The following is a 20962-nucleotide window of genomic DNA, read 5'->3' as shown; positions in this document are numbered from 1 at the left end:
AACTCCTCCTGTATTACTTTTTCTGCTATTTGTATATCTGGTAGTATGTGTGGACATGCATATTCCACATAGTCCCTGTCAAAATTTTTTTCTTCTCTAAAAACTAATTGGAAACTCTTATTTAGCACTTCACAAATATCTTTCTCTTGTGTATAAGTGATTCCCTCGTCCGTAATGGATTGTATTATATCTTTTATTTTGGTTTTGCTTCTGATATAGCTGTAAAACAGCTTTGGTTGATCACTACTTTTATTTATTATATCCTCCTCAAACTGTTTTTGGGCTTCCCTCCTTATTCTTGTATAATCGTTTCTTGCCTGTTTGTAGTTATTATACGCCCTTTTACTATTATGTCTTCTGTACCTATTCCACAACAAATCTCTTCTTTTATTTTGATTTTTTACATTCTGTATTGAACCATTTCTGTCTTTTCTTATCTGCTTCTTTGTGCTGTGGGGTGTACTTCTGGACTCCTATTTCACAAAATTCACATAATTTTTTATATACAGCATTTAAATCTTGTCCTCTAAGCTCATTTTCCCAATCAGCTCCTAAGAAATACTTCTTTAGGTCTTGATAATTTTCCTTTTTATAGTTTAGGCTCTTTTTGTAACTGTCATTGCTGTTTACTATGTCATATGCTATCCTGAAGTTATAATTTAGTACTGCATGATCGCTTTTGCCGAGTGGAGGGTGATATATTAAACTGTCAGTATCATTTTCTTGCCTAGTAAATATTAGATCTAGCACTGAAGGTACATCAAGTCCTCTTTTTCTGGTGGTTTCCCTCACATGTTGCGTTAGGAAGAACTTTTGTACGAGATCCAGGAGCTTTTGGTCCCAACAGCTTTCTTGGCTAATTATATCTAGAGTATTCCAATTTATATTTGTATTGAAATCCCCAGTTAGTATAATTCTTTCTGATTTCTCTTCCATTTTATGTAGTAATGATCTTAAACTCTGAATTGTACTCTCTGCCAGGTTCTCATATTCATCTCTTTCCCATGTGTTTGATCTGGGTAGCATGTACAAATTGGCTACAATTACTTTACCTTCAGATGTGTTGATCTCTACTGCAATCAGTTCTACTTGTGATGGTATCTCTAGTTTTATTTCATTGACTTTTAGATTTTTCTTAGTTAATATTATAATTCCTCCTCCTTTTTTTAAATTTCTGGCTCTTCTCCATATAATGTATTCGTCTAAGTTTAGTATGTCATTGGATATCCCTGGTGTTAATTTTGTTTCAGTTAGGCATATTATTTGTGGTTCATTTTCTCTGACATAATCATTCATCTCTAGTAATTTAGATACCATTCCATCCACATTTGAGTACATCAACTTTATCATCTTGTTTATATACTTGTCATGACATGGTTCTACTACCTTCCTCCTTTTTATTCCATCCTGTTTGTTTACCACTTTCGTACCGGCAATCCTATTACTTTGTAAAAAAAAAAAAAAATCTTCTTCTCCTCTTCTGATCTTCCCTCATTTTTTGTTTTTGCTTCCTCCCATTTCTCTTTCAGTAATTCCAGTTCCTCTTGTGTTAGGCATCTTTTTATCCATACATTTTTGAACTCCTCTTTTTCCATAAGATTCTTTGCATTTTTTAGTATATCTTCCACAGTGTTTACACTCTGGAAAGTCACCTTTAGAGGTCTTGCCATGCTTTTCTCATATTTCCTTAACCTTTTGTGTTCCTCTATGTCTTTACTACAGATTTCCTCTGATACTTCTTTCAGTAAGCTCATTACATTTGCCATCTCCTTTTTGTCTCTTGTGATCTTGTTTTTTACTTCTTCCTCTTCTATACCAGTGATGACTATAGATTTTTTATATCTACTGAATCTCTGACTAACTTTGGATTGTTTTGGATTATTCTTTTCACTTCCTTTTTAATGTTTTTCTCCTCCACGCTTGTTTCTAAGTCTTTCTTTACTTTCACCATTTCAGCATACGTGGTTTCCACATCATTTTTGTAGTTTTGCACAGCTTCATTCACCTGTGTGTGTGTGTGTGTGTGTGTGTGTGTGTGTGTGAGAGAGAGAGAGAGAGAGAGAGAGAGAGAGAAAGAGAGATAGATAGATATATATATATATATATATATATATATATATATATATATATATATATATATATATATATATATATATATATATATATATATATATAATTCATCAGAAGTAACCTTCAACTTGTGTACCCCCATTGCCGAGTTACAAACTGGACATATTCTGTCTGTCTCTGTCTCTGTCTGTCTGTCTCTCTCTCTCTCTCTATCTCTCTCTCTCTCTCTCTCTCTCTCTCTCTCTCTCTCTCTCTCTCTCTCTCTCTCTCTCTCATGTATAATGAAATCAAGCTGTGTGTGTGTGTGTGTGTGTGTGTGTGTGTGTGTGTGTGTATTTACCTTACTTAATTGTTCTTACCTAATTGTATCTTTACAGGAATGAGTCAAGCTCGTACTGTCCCATGTCTTAAACCATATTTATCGTACATATCCTTAAATTTGTGAATTGTTTTGGCACACACTATTTCATTCGGTGGTGCAATCCATTGATCAATTGCTCTGTTTGGGAAACTGAATTTCCTTACGTCTTGATCACCTCTTTTCTTATGCAGTTTTTTGCAGTGTCCTCTTGCTGATGCTTCTCCATATGTTAAGTAATCATTTATGTCTATTTTCTCCTTCCCTGATGTGCGCTTATATAGCATTATCATGTCACCTCTTTTCCTTCTCTCCTGTAGTGTTGGTAGATTCAGTTTATTTAGTCTTTCTTCATAGCTTAGCTCCCTTAAGCTTGGTATCCATCTTGTAGCGGCCCTTTGAACTTTTTCAATCTTGTCTATGTGTTTTTTGAGATGAGGACTCCAGATTCCTGATGCATATTCCAGGGTTGGTCTAATGAGTGATGTTATTATCCTTCTTAGGATGTCTTCATTTATGTCTGTGAATGCTATTCTCATATTTGCAAGCAGTGTATACATGTTCCGTACCTTCTCGCTGATGTGGTCAGCCGGAGATAGTCTGTTATTGATAATCAAACCTAGGTCCTTCTCTCTTTCTAATGTGTATAGGGTTTTATTTCCTAACGTATAATCCCAATCAGGTCTTTTTCCACTTTAACCAAACTTGATTACATGACACTTGTCCACATTGAATTCCATTTGCCATGTATTACTCCATTCATGAAGTTTAATTCTTCTTGTAGCTCTTTACAAGAGTCTGTGTTAGTAATTCTCCTTTGTATTTTTGCATCATCTGCAAACATATTCAGATAGCTTTCATTTCCAGTGTTATTGTTTATATCATTTATATACACTAAAAACATGATTGGTGCCAGCACTGAACCATGTGGTACTCCACTAGTCACTTCTTTCCATGATGAGTAGTTTCCTCTTAGTTCTGTTCTCATTTCTCTTTTTATGAGAAAATCTTGCATCCAACAAAACAGTTTGCCTTGAATTCCTCCTTGATGGTACAGTTTCCATAAAAGTCTTTGGTGTGGTACTGTGTCAAATGCTTTCTTGAAATCTAAATATATGCTGTCCACCCATCCTTCTCTTTCCTGTATTGTATTTGTTACTCTGTCATAGTAGCTCAACAGATTAGTAACACATGATTTTCCTTTTCTGAAACCAAACTGTCTTTCTGTTATCATACTGTGTTCTTCTAGATTATTTACCCAAGCTTTTCTTATAAGCTTTTCTAATACCTTGCTTACAACACTGGTCGGTAATTGAGTAGATTTTGTCTATTTCCTTTCTTGAATAAGGGGACAATATATGCTTTCTTCCAAATATCAGGTAGTTTACCTTAACTCAAGGATTTCTTGAAAATTAAAAATAATGGTTTACTTAACTCCTTTGCACATTCTCGTAGTACCCAACATGAAATTTCATCAGGACCACTTGCTTTTCCTCTGTCTAATTTACTTAACTCCTCCTGTATTACTTTTTCTGCTATTTGTATATCTGGTAGTATGTGTGGACATGCATGTTCCACATAGTCCCTCTCAAAATTTTTTTCTTCTCTAAAAACTAATTGGAAACTCTTATTTAGCACTTCACAAATATCTTTCTCTTGTGTATAAGTGATTCCCTCGTCCGTAATGGATTGTATTATATCTTTTACTTTGGTTTTGCTTCTGATATAGCTGTAAAACAGCTTTGGTTGATCACTACTTTTATTTATTATATCCTCCTCAAACTGTTTTTGGGCTTCCCTCCTTATTCTTGTATAATCGTTTCTTGCCTGTTTGTAATTATTATACGCCCTTTCACTATTGTGTCTCCTGTATCTATTCCACAACAAATCTCTTCTTTCTTTTGATTTTTTACATTCTGTATTGAACCATTTCTGTATTTTCTTATCTGCTTCAACTTCTAAGAAATACTTCTTTAGGTCTTGATAATTTCCCTTTTTATCGTTTAGGCTCTTTTTGTAACTTTCATTGCTGTTAACTATGTCATATGCTATCCTGAAGTTGTGTGTGTGTGTGTAACATAATTCTTTAATTTTTAGCTAACTTTAATCACACTTGGTTGGAAGAGAGGAGGGACAGCCAATAACAAAATCTCATGTTTTTCATAACTGACCATAGGTAATTTCAAAGAAGTAAGTCAAAAGCTGACCTAGAAAAATCTCCTTAAAGATTATATTGATTTAGGTGAAACTTTGAGGAATGACTACCTGTATTATCAAATGCAGCAGTCAGCCTTAAGAACAATCAAAAGTCAAGGCCATGGGGCACGATTAAAATTCGATACATTTGGCCAGTTGCAAACAAAATTTACTCAAACAGTTTTGATCCAATTATAACAACACTTGAAGGAAAACGATGGTGCCAGTCATGGAGCTGATTTTAGCAACAATACGTCAAAGTTCAAGGTCAAGAGGTAGGGTCAACTTAAGGTGCTTTTTTCCTGTTTAGACCATTCCTTATTGGAACAGTTAAAGACAAAGTAAGAATAAAAGGATTCGATTCTGAGCACAGTCATTCGAAGGTTAGGATCGCTGGGAAAAGACAAAGGCCAGGGCACAGAACAAGGTCAGCTCAAACAGTTCTGAGCTTCTTTATGCCAAACTTAGTTGAAGGGTGAATGATCAGGAAAGAAAGTAGGAAATCGCTTCTAAGACCTTTTGAGTCAGATGTCAAGATCACAGGATCAAGGTCATAGTTTGATCTGTCTGTCTGAGTTTGAACAAGATAACTAAACTAGTTTTGATCCGGTTTTGAGTCAAACTTGATGGGTGAGTTGAGGATCACGCCAAAGTTTGATGGATCAGTTGAAGATCATGCCAGAGGTTGACCTATTTTCTATTACAATAGTTCAGATGTCCAGGTCGAATTGCAAGATTACTTTAACCCCTTAACCACGGGGCATCACTTTCGTGACACTTAGGAGCAAGGGATCATACCGCCTGGCGTCGCTTTTGTGATTCCGTGTTATTTTGAATTCACCCGGGCTTCCAAGTGGGGGCTTGTATCATCTATCAGTACTGCCAATGTCCAACACTAGTCAGCACTCCTAATCTCATCTGTACTCCCATCCATTGTTGACAATTTAGCCATTTCTCCCCGTTCTTGACTCCCCTCCCTACCCCCCCTCCATTACTCTATCCTCTCACCTGCCCGGCCGTGCTACGCTAAGTAAATCTTCCCTGGAATTTTTCACTGATTTCATCCATTGAAATAAGCCCTATGCCCTATTCTTATACCAAATAATATATACAAGAAAGAAATAAGGTGAGAGTGCCATACACCTGGAATTGGCTAATTATCACCTGAGAACACCTCACGTGCACTCGTTCACTAATTTTCGCTGTTTATTTCCCCTTGAAATATGCCGTATAATCTATTTTCGTAATAAATATACATATAAGGAGGGAAGGGAGAAGCCTAAATGATATTTAAACTCACCTGGAACTATCTAATTTATAATGTTTTGTCTAGATTTCCTGCCAATCATTTCACTGCTATATATTCGCTGTGTCAAGAGGCTAACGTTGGTAGTAATGAATTTCCCTAGGTAGGCCACCACCCCGGCCCACCCTTATCAGTTCACTCTCATCTTCCAAAGTGGAGGTACGTCTGTTCGCTCTTGCTAGCTTCAGGGACTTTTCACCCTCATGCAAAGGGCCCTGTGACCTTTACCCCCTACTAAACCTCGTGTGGAAAGAGGTAAAGGGCTGACAATTGATAAAAGAGTGACTACGATCTTTCTATTGAGTAAAACAGTGCAAGTGGAATTGTAAATAATGTGTAAATAATGTGTAAACAGCAAGTGAAAGTAATGAATGTAAATATACGTGAACAGTGGAAAATAGTTTTATAAGTTACTTCAAGTGACAGTGCATAACACAGTGTAAATAAAATAGAAATGTAAATAACGTAAATAAAATAGAGAACGTAAATAGAAATGTAAATGAGTAGTATTATAAGAATACGAGTATATACCCTAGGAGTAATGAAAGTGAAAGTTTCACTCTAGCATGTCTGAATACTATGAGTTATGAGAGTGAAGGTGAAAGTGACATTCACTCTCAATGCTAGTATACAGGACAAGAAAGTGAATGCTACGTATTTTACTGAAAGAAATTGAATCCCTACAGTGACAATAAATTAATACTACTGAAGGAAACTTATGGAGAAAGACTGTAGATATATATAAGTGTTATATAGTAATAGAAATATAAAGTGTGAGGGGTTTTATGAATAATAAATGACAGAGTACCAAGAGCGAACTAGTGCAAGTGCGACGGTCAGACGCGCTCGTAATTTTCATTGCTTTCACAGTGTTTTTTTTTTTTTTGGAGTATGGATCCCAAACTACTTGAAAATCATAGAGTAGTGTTTACAGTGTTAATATCTGGCTGTGGTAATCATATTACGGGTTGTCGGGAAGTGTAAAGTGGAGATTTCGTTACCCAACTTCAGAGGTCTCCACAAGTCCTACGGTAACAGACGAAGGCTCAACAAACATTCCAGGAGAAAGCTGAAGGTATGTGCCATAAACATATGTAATTTTAATATTCTAGGACTAATAACTGATTTTTGGCAAATATTTTTTGAGAGTCTGTCGGAGCCCGAATAACCCCGCGGCACACGCAAAACATTTGTAAACATGCCCGCGGTGTAGGGGTTAAACAATTTCATCCAGTGCAAACACACCTTTGTGGAAATATTCATGTTAATACAAAAAGAGATTAGATTATGAAAGCAATCAGTCAGAGTTCTGTGTCACAGGGGAAGGTCAAAGGGCAAGGTCACTGACAAAATTGTCAGCTTTGTCCTGATTTGGACCAGATTTGGTGCATGGGTTATGGGTTATGCAATAATGGAATAATTAGATTTTGAGGGCAATCCTTCGAAGATCAAACTCATAGTCAACTATTCGCCTCATAGACCAGTTGATGTTCACGGGTGTTTCCTTTCATTATTTTTGAACTGGGTGTTCCCTCTCAATATTTTTGAACTGGAAGGACTAGATGAAACTTACAGTATGAGAAGTACCCCCCCCCCCGAGTATGTTTTTTTTTTTTTTTTCAAGAATACTCCTCCAGTATCTCTGCTTCTTGTACAAGGCGACTAAAAGGGTTGGCGAAGGGTTAGTGCCCCTCCGCAGAAAACAACTAACTAAAAAGACAAACAAGAAGCCTCGGTCAAGGAATGACCAAAAGAAGACGACCAAGGACATGATAATCGCAACATGGAATGTAAGAGGTGCGAATGATGAGGTGAAAGAGAGAGAGATTATCCAGGTGCTTGAGGGTGCGAAAGTTGATGTATGTGGAGTAACTGAAACTAAATTGAGAGGTGAGAGTGTGAGAGAATGGGAGTATAGATGGGGTATATGTGCAGGAGTAGGCGGGAATGAGAGGGCAAAAGAAGGAGTGTGTATAGTTGTGAGTAAAAGATGGAAGAAGAACATAAGAAAGTATGGATCAGTTGGGTCAAGGATTGTGTGGGTAAGATTGAAAGTTGGAATACAAATGTGGGCGATTGTGTGCGTGTATGCGCCAATGCAAGATCATGCAAGCAGAGTGAGAGAAGAGTTCTCGACAAATGTGGAAGTGTGCAAGGAAAAGTTTGGAAGGAATGAAAGAGTGTTTTTGATCGGTGATATGAATGGTAAAGTAGGGAATGTGAAGGTGGATGGAAGAGTTGGTGAGTGGGGTGTGCCTACTGAGGTAGATGAGAATGGCAGTGCGTTAGTGGACATTTGTGCTGGGAGGGGGTTGGTGATAGCCAATACCCTCTTCAGGCATAAAATGATCCACAGGTATACAAGGTGAGTGATGAGAAGGGTGGGTGGTGAACTGAATGAAAGGAAGGCAATGATTGATTATGTGTGTGTGGATGAAAGGATGCGAAGATGTGTAATGGATGCAAGAGCTTAAAGAGGATGTGGGAGTGGACTTTCTGACCACTACTGGATGGTGGCCAGAATCAAGATCCAAATAAGATGGAGAAATAGAAGAAGGGAAGGGCGAGAAGAAGGAGTATTTGCAAGGAGTGTGGAAAGGTTACAAGAGGATGAGAAAAAGGCAGAATATAAGAGAAAAGTGGAGGAACGATTGGGCAAATATGAACTGGAGCAGATGGGGGACGTGGAAGGTGTGTGCAGGATATTCACAGAAAAAATATGTGCAGCATGTGATGTGGTGTGTGGGATGAAGAGAATATGGAGGGGGGTGCAAGGAACAGCGTGGTGGAATGAAGAGGTGAGACAACTTGTGGCACAAAAGAAGAAAGCATACAATGAATGGATGAGAAATAGGGGCGTGGAAGAAGTTGAGAGGCGGAAGAGAGAGTTATATGTAGAAAGAAAGAGAGAGGTGAAAAGATTAGTAAGAGTGAAAGAAGAGAGAGGATGATGAATTTGGAAGGAATTTGAGTGTAAAGTGGAGGGACTGTAAGAAAATGTTCTGGAAAGAGGTGAAGAGAATAAGACAGGGTGGAAGTGAAGTTAGCATGGGAGTGAAAGACAAAAACGGTAGATTACTAGTGGAGAAAGAAGAAAAAGTGAGCGGATGGAGAGAACACTTTAAGGAATTACTGAACATAGAGGATGGAAGTAATGCGAGTATAAGTGGCTGGGGAATGGCTGGGAGAGGAGGGAGGTGAGAAGACAGGAATAAATCAGTGGGATAGAAGTTGTGGAACCAATGAGGAAAGTTAAATTGGGGAAAGCCCCAGGAATTGATGGAGTGTGTTGTGAAATGCTGAAGGATGGGGGAGAGATAGTAGTAGAATGGATGTGGAAGATGTGCAGATTGGCCTGGGAGGAAGGTAGTGAGGTAGTGTCCCGGAGGATTGGAAGTCAGGTATAATTATTCCCTTGTACAAAGGAAAAGTGGAAAAAGAAGTGTGTGGTATTCATAGGATTCATTTGTCTTCTTAGCATAACAGGAAAAATGTATGGTAGGATGCTTATTGACAGAGTTAGAGAAAGAACAGAGGAATTAGTTGGAGAAGAACAGGGAGGCTTTAGGAAGGGAGGAGGTTGTGTAGATCAGATATTCATTCTTAGATCTTTAGTGGCAAAGTTTCTAGAGAAGGGAAGGAAGTTATATGCAGCTTTCATCGATTTGGAGAAAGCATATGACAGGGTGGATAGACAAGGACTGTGGAAAGTATTAACCCACCCCGTCCCATGGACATATGGGTACATTGCAACGATTTGCATTTGCCAGTCCCGGCGACGTACCAGTACGTCGTGCAATTGCAAGGTCCCTAATTTGCACAATTTTCAATTTTCGCACGTGATTTTTCGTATTTATACACGGGACACCTTCCTTTATTCCTCTACAAGATGCCAAGCAGGGACAATGCCTTACACCGCATAACCTCCCCCCTTCCCCCCTCACGCCATTGTCTCAGCAATGGACCTGTTACTAATGACCCGGCTAGTAAAGATATTCAGGGCCAGAGTGATTCCCCAATCGATGACAATGTGGACGACAATGTTTACATAGCATTAGAAGAAGAAACAGCCAGAAATAATGATCATGTAATGTGGCAAAAAAAGGTCAGGTATGGTGATTAGTTAGTGAGTGAAACAATGCTCATAATGCCTTTATTACTGCTTGAAAACCAATATACTCTCATACTACATATACATTCGTACCAAGTAAATAAATAAATACCGTTTATGAGTGGATAAAATAGTTACCCTCCCATAGAACTCGTTTTCTTTGGTGCCAGCATGTTAGAAAACCCAGTCAAGTAAGGAGGAACTCCTGCCTGGATTGGGTATTTTAAACCTCAGGTGAACGATTTCTCTATGAATTTTTGATGTTTCTCACCAAAAGCGAAGGTTTTAGCCAAAAAAAAATTTTCGAAAATACCTCAGGACTGGGGGATGTCAGAGGTGCGGAGAACCTTTACGTGACGGGTTAAGAATATATGGAGTAAATGGGAAGTTGTTGAATGCTGTGAAGTGTATGTATGATGGTGCTATGGCTGCAGTGCGTGTGGATGGTGAACTTAGTGAATTTTTCTCTTTGAAGGTTGGGTTGAAACAGAGATGTGTCATGTCTCTATGGTTGTTCAATCTGTATAGGGATGGGGTTATAAAAGAGGTACAAGGTAGGGTAGTCGATGTTGGAGTGGCCCTGGCGTGAGAGGGTAGTGTTTGGAAAATCCCTGTACTGTTGTTTGCAGATGATACTGTGTTGTTGAGTGAAGATGAAGGGGAGCTGCAATGCTTGGTGGATGAGTTTGGGAGAGTGTGTAAGAAACGGAATCTAAAGGTGAATGTAGGTAAGAGTAAAGTGATGGTCTTTGAGAGAGGTGAAGTCAGTGAATGTACAGCGAGGTTTGATGGTGAGGAATTGGAAAATGTGAGTTCTTTTAAGTACTTGGGTAATGTGATGAGTAAGGATGAAGGTTTGGAGGGTGAAGTGCTTGAAAGGGTACAGCAGGGAAGAAAGGTTGCTGGTTCCTTGAAAGCAGTGATAAGAAACAGGGAAGTGAGCATGGAAGTGAAAAAGTTACTACATGACAGTATTGTGATACCAACTCTAACGTATGGAAGTGAAGCTTGGACGTTGTTTGAAGGACACAAGTCAAGAGTGACAGCAGTGGAAATGAGTTTTAGAGAAGCCTGTGGAGTCACATGGAGAGACAGGCTGACAAATGAGGATATAAAGGAGCGTTGTGGTGTGGATGTGGATGTGATAGGAAGCGTTATGAGGAATACACTGAGGTGGTTTGGCCATGTGGAGAGGATGGAGGGTGAAAGACTGACGAGGAGAGTGTATGTGAGTGAGGTGGAGGGGGGGAGAGGGAGGGGGAGGCCGAGGATGAGATGGAGGTATGGGGTGGAGAGAGATATGAGAGAGAGGGGTGTGAGTTGGGAGCAGGGCAGTGAAATGGCGGGGGACAGGGCGACGTGGAGGCGATTTGTCTGTGGCCACCCCGAACGGGATTGAGGGGTCTGGCAATAGATAGAGATAGATAGAGTATAATTGTCTTGTAACATGAATAACCTAAAAAGAACGTCACCTTGTGTCGTATGCATGGAGTGACTTATGCTGGAAGTTACCGTTCTGTTCAGTGCACATGCACCGAGTGCCCTTTTTAGCTGCTGTGGTGAAAGTATCTGCATCTTATCTCAAGTATTGTGCCACTTATCAAAAACATTTTATGATGTACATGTGTCAGGGAGATGGTTGGATGTCTTATCGACCTATAGGTAACTATAGGCATATATATATATATATATATATATATATATATATATATATATATATATATATATATATATATATATATATATATGTGTGTGTGTGTGTGTGTGTGTGTGTGTGTGTGTGTGTGTGTGCATGTTACAGGCAGATTTTCCAATCAGTCATTTCGTGAATTAGGAATAGTTAAGTTTACGTTTATTTAAGTTAAGCTGGTCTACGATAAGGTTAGGTTAGGTTAGTTTAGGTATGGTTACGTTAAATTAATTTAGGCTAAATAGAGAAGGGAACGGTAACTTCCTGCATAAGTTACTCTGTGCATACGACACCGGATACAAGGGATTATATTATTTGTTTATCCACATGTGAACCACAAACATACAGCAGTTATCAGTCTCACATAAGCATCTATCATTTGCTATTACTCTACCTTTATTATTATTTCCTTCTCACTGCCGTCTTACGACTTTAATTATTTAACATTGGAGAGGGAACTACATTTCCATATGTGAACCGCCATACAATTATATTCATTCATAAATATGTCTTGTATTCTGCTGTTGCTGGAGAGGGACGCCGGTATGTGAGATACCGATATGACCGAGCGATGGAACTGCCAATTTACACAATTTTCGTCCATTCTGTACCCTGAGAAGAATATGGCGAACTGAGGAGAAGGAATGACTGGACTGTAGTCCACCGGGTTCACGTTTAGATGAGCTTGGGGTTGCAGCTACAGCTATTACTACTACGACAACCACCACCACCACCACCACTGCTACTACCATTATTATTACTAGAACTAGTACTGGTACTACTACTACTACTACTACTACTACTACTACTACTACTACTATTTCTTCTTGTTGCCTCCGTACGGTTTTATTCACCCACAAACGCAGCTAAAAGTTCCCTGCAAACACACGCCAGTTGCTACTGTGGTCGTTGTTATTGCAACGATTCTTTTTACTTTAACAAGGAACGCATCTCAAGTCACCGGAACTCTGTCGCTAAATTTTCGGACTCAAATGTAGCCATATTTGGGAACGGGCAGTTAGGAGGTAGTAGGGAAGAGGGGTGGAAGAGGTGGAGAAGGGGGAAGAAAGGAAGAGGAGGGAGGAGGAAGGTGATAAAGGAGTGGGGAGGAGAGGCAGAGGGAGCAAGAAAGGGGATGAGAAAAGTAGAAAAGTAAGGGAAAATAAGGGAAGCAGATGGAAAGTTTCGAGGGAGGGAGGATAGAAGAGGTGAAGAGAACCACGAGAGCAGAAAAGAGAAAGGTAAAAAAAAAATCACTGGAAGAGAAGCGGCGACGGAAGAGAAGGATAGAGATAAAAAAGAGAGGAAAGGAGGATAGCAACGGAGGGAGGGAGGAAGTAGAGCAAAATGGAAGAGGAAAGCTAAAGAAACAACACAAGAAGCAGGAAGAGGAGGAGGAGGAGGGAGGTGAGTAGGTAAAGTGGAAGAAAGAAGGGAGACCAAGTTAGACGATACGAGAAGGGTAAGAGGGAGAACGAAAATTACATTACCATTGAACAAGGAGGAGGAGGAGGAGAAACAGGTTTCAAGGAAACAAAAGAAGCAGTAAAGAGCGAGGGATGAGAAAAAGAGTGAAGAAAGACAATTCGAAATACCGATAGCAACATTTTATATATATATATATATATATATATATATATATATATATATATATATAGATAGATAGATAGATAGATAGATAGATATAGATAGATAGATACATACATAGATATAGATATAGAGATATATATGTGTGTTTGTGTGTGTGGATATAGATATATAGAGTAATATATATAGATAAATATAACACACACACACACACACACACACATATATATATATATATATATATATATATATATATAAAATAGTTCTTGACCGCGAAATTTGCGGGACTAACAACCTTTAAATCATTTTTTTTTTCTTTTTTTTCCCCAAATGCCATTATCTGTGTTTCCATACCGTTATGGATCCCACAATGGCCAATTCTGACCAAAAAGTCGAAACCTGATTATTGCATATTTTCGCGTATCTCGATTTCCGAATGTTTCGTGCCGTCATTTAGCGCGCGATCGCGACTTTTTTTCTTTTTTTTTTTTTCCAATACTCCCTGGGCTTACTCGGACCCACTGCAAAAATAATTAGGTCGATATCTAGTACCGTTCTCGTGAAAGAAACGCACACACACACACACACACACACACACACACACACACAAAGTTTGACATCATTACTTCGCCTGGACGAAGTCCGGCGGGGTATGTTTTTGGTTGAGTTTGTTCGTTTCCATCTTTCTTTCTTTCTTTCTTTCTTTTTTAGCAGCATTTCGGAAAAAAAGATGAATGAAATACATGAAATTCAGGACATGTGGGCACTGATCCCTAAAGAAAGTGGTTAAATTTTGGAGGAAATCGAGTGACCCTGAAAGGTCAAAATCAGGGTCACGGATTTTCAGAGGGATATAACTCGAAACCGGTTGAAGATATTTACTATTATGAACATACAAGAACTCCCATATGGGCCTTCATTTGGCACGAAGCCTTTGACCCTGAGTGACAATGAAAGGTCAAACTCAAGGTCACGGATATTCAGGGGGCTATAACTCGAAAATGGTTGAAGATAGAGGGATATTAACTTACTGTATCAACATATAGGAAGTCCAATATAGGTTTTTAGTTGGTACCATGACCTTTGACCGTAAGTGACCTTTAAGGTCACGGATATTCAGGGGGCTATAACTGGAAACTCGCTGAAGATAGATATTTCCTATTATCAATATATAGGGAGTCTCATATGCGTATTCATTTGGCACCATGACCATTGACCTTGAATGACCTTGAAAGGTCAAATACAAGATCACGGATATTCAGAGGGCGTAACTTGAAAACATTGGCGCCATTACCTTAGATTTTAATTGTGTTCCATACTGACAGTAAATGGCAGTCCCGTTTCAGTATTTAACAGCAATAAAACAACTGCTTTCAGGCGAGGTTTGTTGTGCGTGGCACCACTTATTATATATTAGAGAGAGAGAGAGAGAGAATAATGTCCAATCGGTAACTTAGCAATGGGGGTACAGAAGTTGAAGTTTATTCCTGATGATGAATTATATTCTGTCTGTCTGTCTGTCTGTGTCATCTTAATTCATACTCTCATCTGAGCAACATCCTCACCCCATCACTTACCCACACCTAAATTTTCACTTTTCACCCAAATCCTTTTCATTCTGCACGTTAACCTTACCCCAACACCCACCTTCACCCCCAGCACACACTAAACACTCACACTCCGTCACATAAGCACACTATCGGGTAAACTCTGTTTTGTTTATGCTGCTGCAAGCTAAATATGCAGCGCAGGGCCAGGGTCTTATAAGCCCAATGCAAAAACTCAAAGTGTGGAGAAAAAAATTTAACTACTTCAACCAGATGACGTTTTTTCATTTATTCTTGGTACCATCAGACGGTTTTATCCATTTTACGAGAGTATGCGATCTTGGAAGGTCATATACGAAGTGCTACCCAAAAGTTCCAGTAATCTGAACAGAGGGAGCCAACCATTTGCGGTTTTGCCTTTTGCTGCTAGGAGGAGTTAGCAGCACCACTTGTGCATCAGTGTGGCCCCCGCCGTGTATGTGAGCGGACGTGTTGTTGAGCTACACTTACTATTGTAACGTGGTGTGTAGGTGGTTTGGCGGTTTTGCAATGGCAGACCTCACAGAGCAAAGAACCTGCATCAAGTTCTGCTTCATGATCAACAAGACGGCTGCAGAAACTCACCGGTTGCTTCAGCAAGCCTTTGGTGACAACGCCATGTCCCAAAGCTGAACATTTTTCTGGTACAAGCAGTTCAAGGAAGGATGAACGTCCGTCGAAGACAATGACCGTTCTGGATGACTGTCAACAGCAACAGCACCAGAAAACTTCAGACATATTCGTCAGGCTATCCTTGCAGATTGTAGACGAACTATCCATGATGTTTGTGATGTCGTTGGACTGTCGTACGGGAGCGTGCAACGCATTCGTCGGACGTGTTGGTCATGAGACGCATCACCTCAAAATTTGTGCCAGGGCTGCTGCATGATGAGCGGAAGGCACATCTCGTTGCAGTTTGCAGGGAGCTCAAGAATCAGGTCAGAGATAATGCCACCTTCACCTCCAAGATCATAACTGGTGATGAATCATGGATTTATGGTTATGACACGGAGACAAAGCAGCAGTCATTGCAATGGAAGCCCCCCAATTCACCGAGGCCAAAAAAAGCTCATCAAGTTCGCAGCAATGTAAAGTCATTGTTGACCATTTTCTTCAATATTCAAGGGATTGTTCACAAGGAATTTGTCCCACTCAGTCAATCTGTCAGCAGAAAGTTTTACTGTGAAGTTTTGCAGCATCTGAGGGAGAACATGCACCGCAAACGTCCACAACTTTGGAAGAACAAGGACTGGGTCCTGCATTATGACAACGCCACCGCCCACACATCAATTGTTGTCCAGCAGTTCCTGGCTTTTACTAACACAGTAGTCATTCCTCACCACCCTATTCACCTGACCTTGCCCCCTGCAACTTTTTCCTGTTTCCCAAGCTGAAATTGTGACTGAAAGAGCATCGATTTAACTCAATTGAGGAGATCCAGACAGAATCGCAGGAGGTGCTCGAGACCATCATGCCTGAAGCCTTCCAGGGATGGACGGACTCATGGAAAAAACACTGGGACCACAGTATACATGCTCAAGGGGACTACCAAGAAGGCGACAGTGAGAACTAGGAGATAAGGTAACTTATTCTCCTACAATATTCAAACTACTCTAACACCTCGTATATCCTTCATTTACCCTTGGACATCAAAACGTCTCTCCTATTTGAATAAAGCCATTTGAATATAGCATTATTAATATATAAAATACATAACACATGTCTGCAAAACTAAAGTCATTAAAAATTGTTTTAATTCTGAGTAGTTATTCTTCATTGCACTTACGAACACACACACACACACGAACCGAGCAGAGCAGAAGCACAACACACCACTCCGTACCTGGGCAAACCTGGCCAAGTGCCTATACCTAAATTAGTATCTTTATATGACTCAAGCTCTGTATCAAGCTCAACTAAATGGTGTCCTAATATAAAAAGAGTAAGTTTTAAGTAAGACTTGTTCAAATAGTAAAATAAACAAAGTAGAGCAGGAATGCGGACGGTCAGCTGATCGGTTGTTTTGTCTGCGACTCTGTGCCAGGAAATGTAAGTAGAATCTGTGCTCTTAGTACCGCATGATGTCCACCTACTTCAGTAAAGCAAATTTGGAAAAGAAAAGGGATAAAGGTAGAAAGCAAGATGATGATTTCTACCAGGAACTGGTTGAAATGGAGATACACAATAAGCTGGTAGAACGGGTAAACAGATTGGAGATGGCTTTTCAGAATGAAACGGATGAAATTAAAAAAACGGTTTCACATGCAAAAGGAAGAAATAGAAAAATTAGGAAAGCAAGTCAACAAGAAAGACACAGCAATAGATGAACTGATAGTACAATTGAATTCACTTAGAAGGAAAATTAGTGAAATGGCAAGTACAGTAGTCAACCACGAGAGTATCATGGAAGAGTTCAAAAATGATACAGAGACAATTAGGCATGTAAGCATCTGATAGAACAGAGCAGTGATAATGAGAAGAAGATAACACAGGTAAATGAAGCGATGCAAAGCTACAAAAATGAAGTGGAAACCACTTGTTGAAGAAAAAAGCATTAAAAAGGAAGTGAAAAAAAAAATAGTAATCCAAAACAATCCTAAATTGGTCAGAGATTCAGCAGATATCAACAAATCTATAGTAATCACTGGTATAGAAGAGGAAGAAATAAAAAACAAGATCTCGAGAGACAAAAAGGAGATGGTAAATGTAATGAGCACATTGAAGGAAGTATCAGAGGAAATCTGTAATAAAGACATAGAAGAACATAAAAGGTTAAAGAAATATGAGAGAAATAAATCAAGGCCCTAAAGGTAACTTTCCACAGTGTAAACACTGTGGAGGACATAATAAAAAATTCAAAGAAACTCATGGAAAAAGTGGAATTCAAAAATTTATGGATAAAAAGATGCCTAACTCAAGAAGAACTGGAATTACTAAAACAGAAGAGGGAGGAAGCAAAAACAAAGAACGAGGGAAGATCTGAGGAGGAGAAGAATACATTTTTGTACAAAGTAATTGGATTGCAAGTTCGAAAGTGTTACATAAACAAGAGGGAATAAAAAAGAGGAAGGTAGTAGACCCAAGTCATGACAAGTATGTAAACAAGATGATTAAGTTGATGTACTCTAATGTAGATGGAATGGTATCTAAATTATTAGAAATGAATGATTATATCAGAGAAAATGAACCACATATAAGATGCCTAACTGAAACAAAATTAACACCAAGGATATCAAATGACATCCTAAACTTACAGGAATACAGTATATGGAGAAGAGATAGGAACTTTAAAAAAAAGAGGAATTATAATATTAACAAAGAAAAATCTAAAAGTCAAAGAAATAGAACTAGATATACTCTTCCAAGTAGAAATGATTACAGTAGATATCAATACATCTGAAGGGAAAGTAACTGTAGCAAATTTATACATGCCACCCAGATCAAACACATGGGAAAGAGGCGAATATGAGGATCTGGCAGAGAGTACAATTCAGAGTTTGAGAGCACTACTACATAAAATGGAAGGGAAATTGGAAAGAATTATACTAACTGAAGATTTTAATACAAATATAAATTAGAATACTCTTGACATAATAAGCCAAGAAACTTGTTGAGACCACAAGCTCCTGGATCTTGTGCAGGAGTTTTTCCTAATGCAACATGTAAGGGAAAGCACCAGAAAAAGAGGACTTGATATACCCTCAGTGCTAGATCTCATATTTACCAGTCAAGAAAACAATATTGACGAGTTAATGCATCACCCTCCATTCGGCAACAGCGACCATGCAGTACTATACTGCAACTTCAGGATTGCATATGACACAGTTAACAGCAATGAAAGTTACAAAAAGAGCCTAAGTTACAAAAAGGGAAACTACCATGACCTAAAGAAGTACTTCTTAAAAATACACTAGGAAAAGGAGCTTAGAGGACAAAATTTAAATGCTATATATAAAAAATTATGTGAACTTTATGAAACAGGAGTCCAGAAGTACATCCCACAGCACAATGAAGCAGAAAAGAAAATAAAGAAATGGTTTAATACAGAATGCAAAAAATCAAAAGAAAAAAGAGACTTGTTGTGGAATAGGTACAGAAGACACAATAGTGAAAGGGCAAACAACAACTATAAATAGGCAAGAAACGACTATACAAGAATAAGGAGGGAAGCCTCAAAACAGGTTGAGGAAGACATCATAAATAAAATTTGTGATTAACCGAAGCTATTTTACAGCAACATCAGAAGCAAAACCAAAGTAAAAGACAAAATACAATCCATTACGGATGAGGGGATCACCTATATACAAGAGGGGGATATTTGTGAAGCACTAAAGAAGTTCCAATCAGTTTTTACTGAAGAAAATAATTTTGAAAGGGATGAGATGGAACATGCATGCCCACACATATTACCAGATACACAAATATCAGAAAAAGAAATACAACAGGAGTTAAGTAAATTAGACAAAGGAAAAGCAAATGGTCCTGATGAAATTTCATGTTGGGTGCTACATGAATGTGCAACGGAGTTAAGTAAACCATTATCTTTAATTTTCAAGAAATCCTTGAGACAAGGTAAACTACCTGATAATTAGAAGAAAGCAAACATTGTTCCCTTATTCAAGATTGGGAATAGACAAAATCCACTCAACTCCCGACCAGTATCACTAACCAGTGTTGTAAGCAAGGTATTAGAAAAGCTGATAAGAAAAGTTTGGGTAAATCATCCAGAAGAACACAATATGAAAACAGAAAGACAAACTGTCTTTCAGAAAGAGAAAATCATGTGTTACTAATCTGTTGAGCTACAATGATAGAATAACAGAAACATTACAGAAAAGAGAAGGATGGGTGGAGAGTATCTTTTTAGATTTCAAGAAAGCATTTGACAAAGTACCGCACCAAAGACTTTTATGGAACCTGTACCATGAAGGAGGAATCCGAGGCAAACTGTATTGTTGGACGCAAGATTTTTCTTTAAAAAAAAAAAAAAAAATGAGAACAGTGCTCAGGGGAAATTACTCATTATGGAGGGAAATGACTAGCGGAGTTCCACACGGCTCAGTACTGACACCAATCATGTTTCTAGTGTATATAAATGATATAGGTAGCAACATTGGAAATGAAAGCCATCTAAATATGTTTGCTGATGATGCAAAAATACAAGAAAAATTACTAACACAGACTCCTGTAAAGAGTTACAAGAAGAGTTAATTAAATTTCATGAATGTAGCAATACATGACAAATGGAATTCAGTGTGGACAAGTGTCATGTAATCAAGTTTGGTAAAAGTGGAAAAAGACCTGATTGGAATTAAAAGCTAGGAAATAAAACCTTACACACATCAGAAAGAGAGTAGGACCTAGGTGTGATCATCAATAACAGACTATCTCCGGCTGACCACATCGGTGAAAAGATACGGAACATGTATACACTGCTTGCAAATATGAGAATAGCATTCACATACATAAATGAAGACATGCTAAGAAAGATAATAACATCATTCATCAGACCAACCCTGGCTTCTGCATCAGTAGTCTGGAGTCCTCATCTTAAAAAACAAACAGATAAGATTAAAAAAGTTCAAAGGGCCACTACAAGATGGGTACCAAGCCTAAGGGATCTAAGCTAAGAAGAAAGAATAAAAAAACTGAATCTGCCTACATTACAGGAAAGAAGGAAAAGAGGAGACATGATTATGCTATATTAATGCATATCAGGGGAGGAGAAAATACACATAAATGATTACATAACCTATGAGGATGCATCAGCAAGAGGACACTGGAAAAAAATGCATAAAAAGAGAGACGATAAAGACTTAAAGGAAATTTAGTTTCCCAAATAGGGCAATTGATAAGTGGAATGCACTACCGAATGAAATAGTGTGTGCCAAAACAATTCATAAATTAAGGATATGTATGATAAAAATGGTTTAAGACACGGGACACTAAGAGTTTGACTCATTCCTGTAAAGATACAATTAGGTAAGAACAATTAGGTAAGAACACACACACACACACACACACACACACACACACACACACACACACACACACACAA

Source organism: Coenobita brevimanus, chromosome 84 (assembly GCF_032717465.1).
Source record: "Coenobita brevimanus isolate Jiangsu-jjx chromosome 84, ASM3271746v2, whole genome shotgun sequence".
Classification (NCBI taxonomy): Eukaryota; Metazoa; Arthropoda; class Malacostraca; order Decapoda; family Coenobitidae; genus Coenobita; species Coenobita brevimanus.
The sequence above is the reverse complement of the archived record's forward strand: the minus strand, read 5'-3'. Positions refer to the sequence as shown.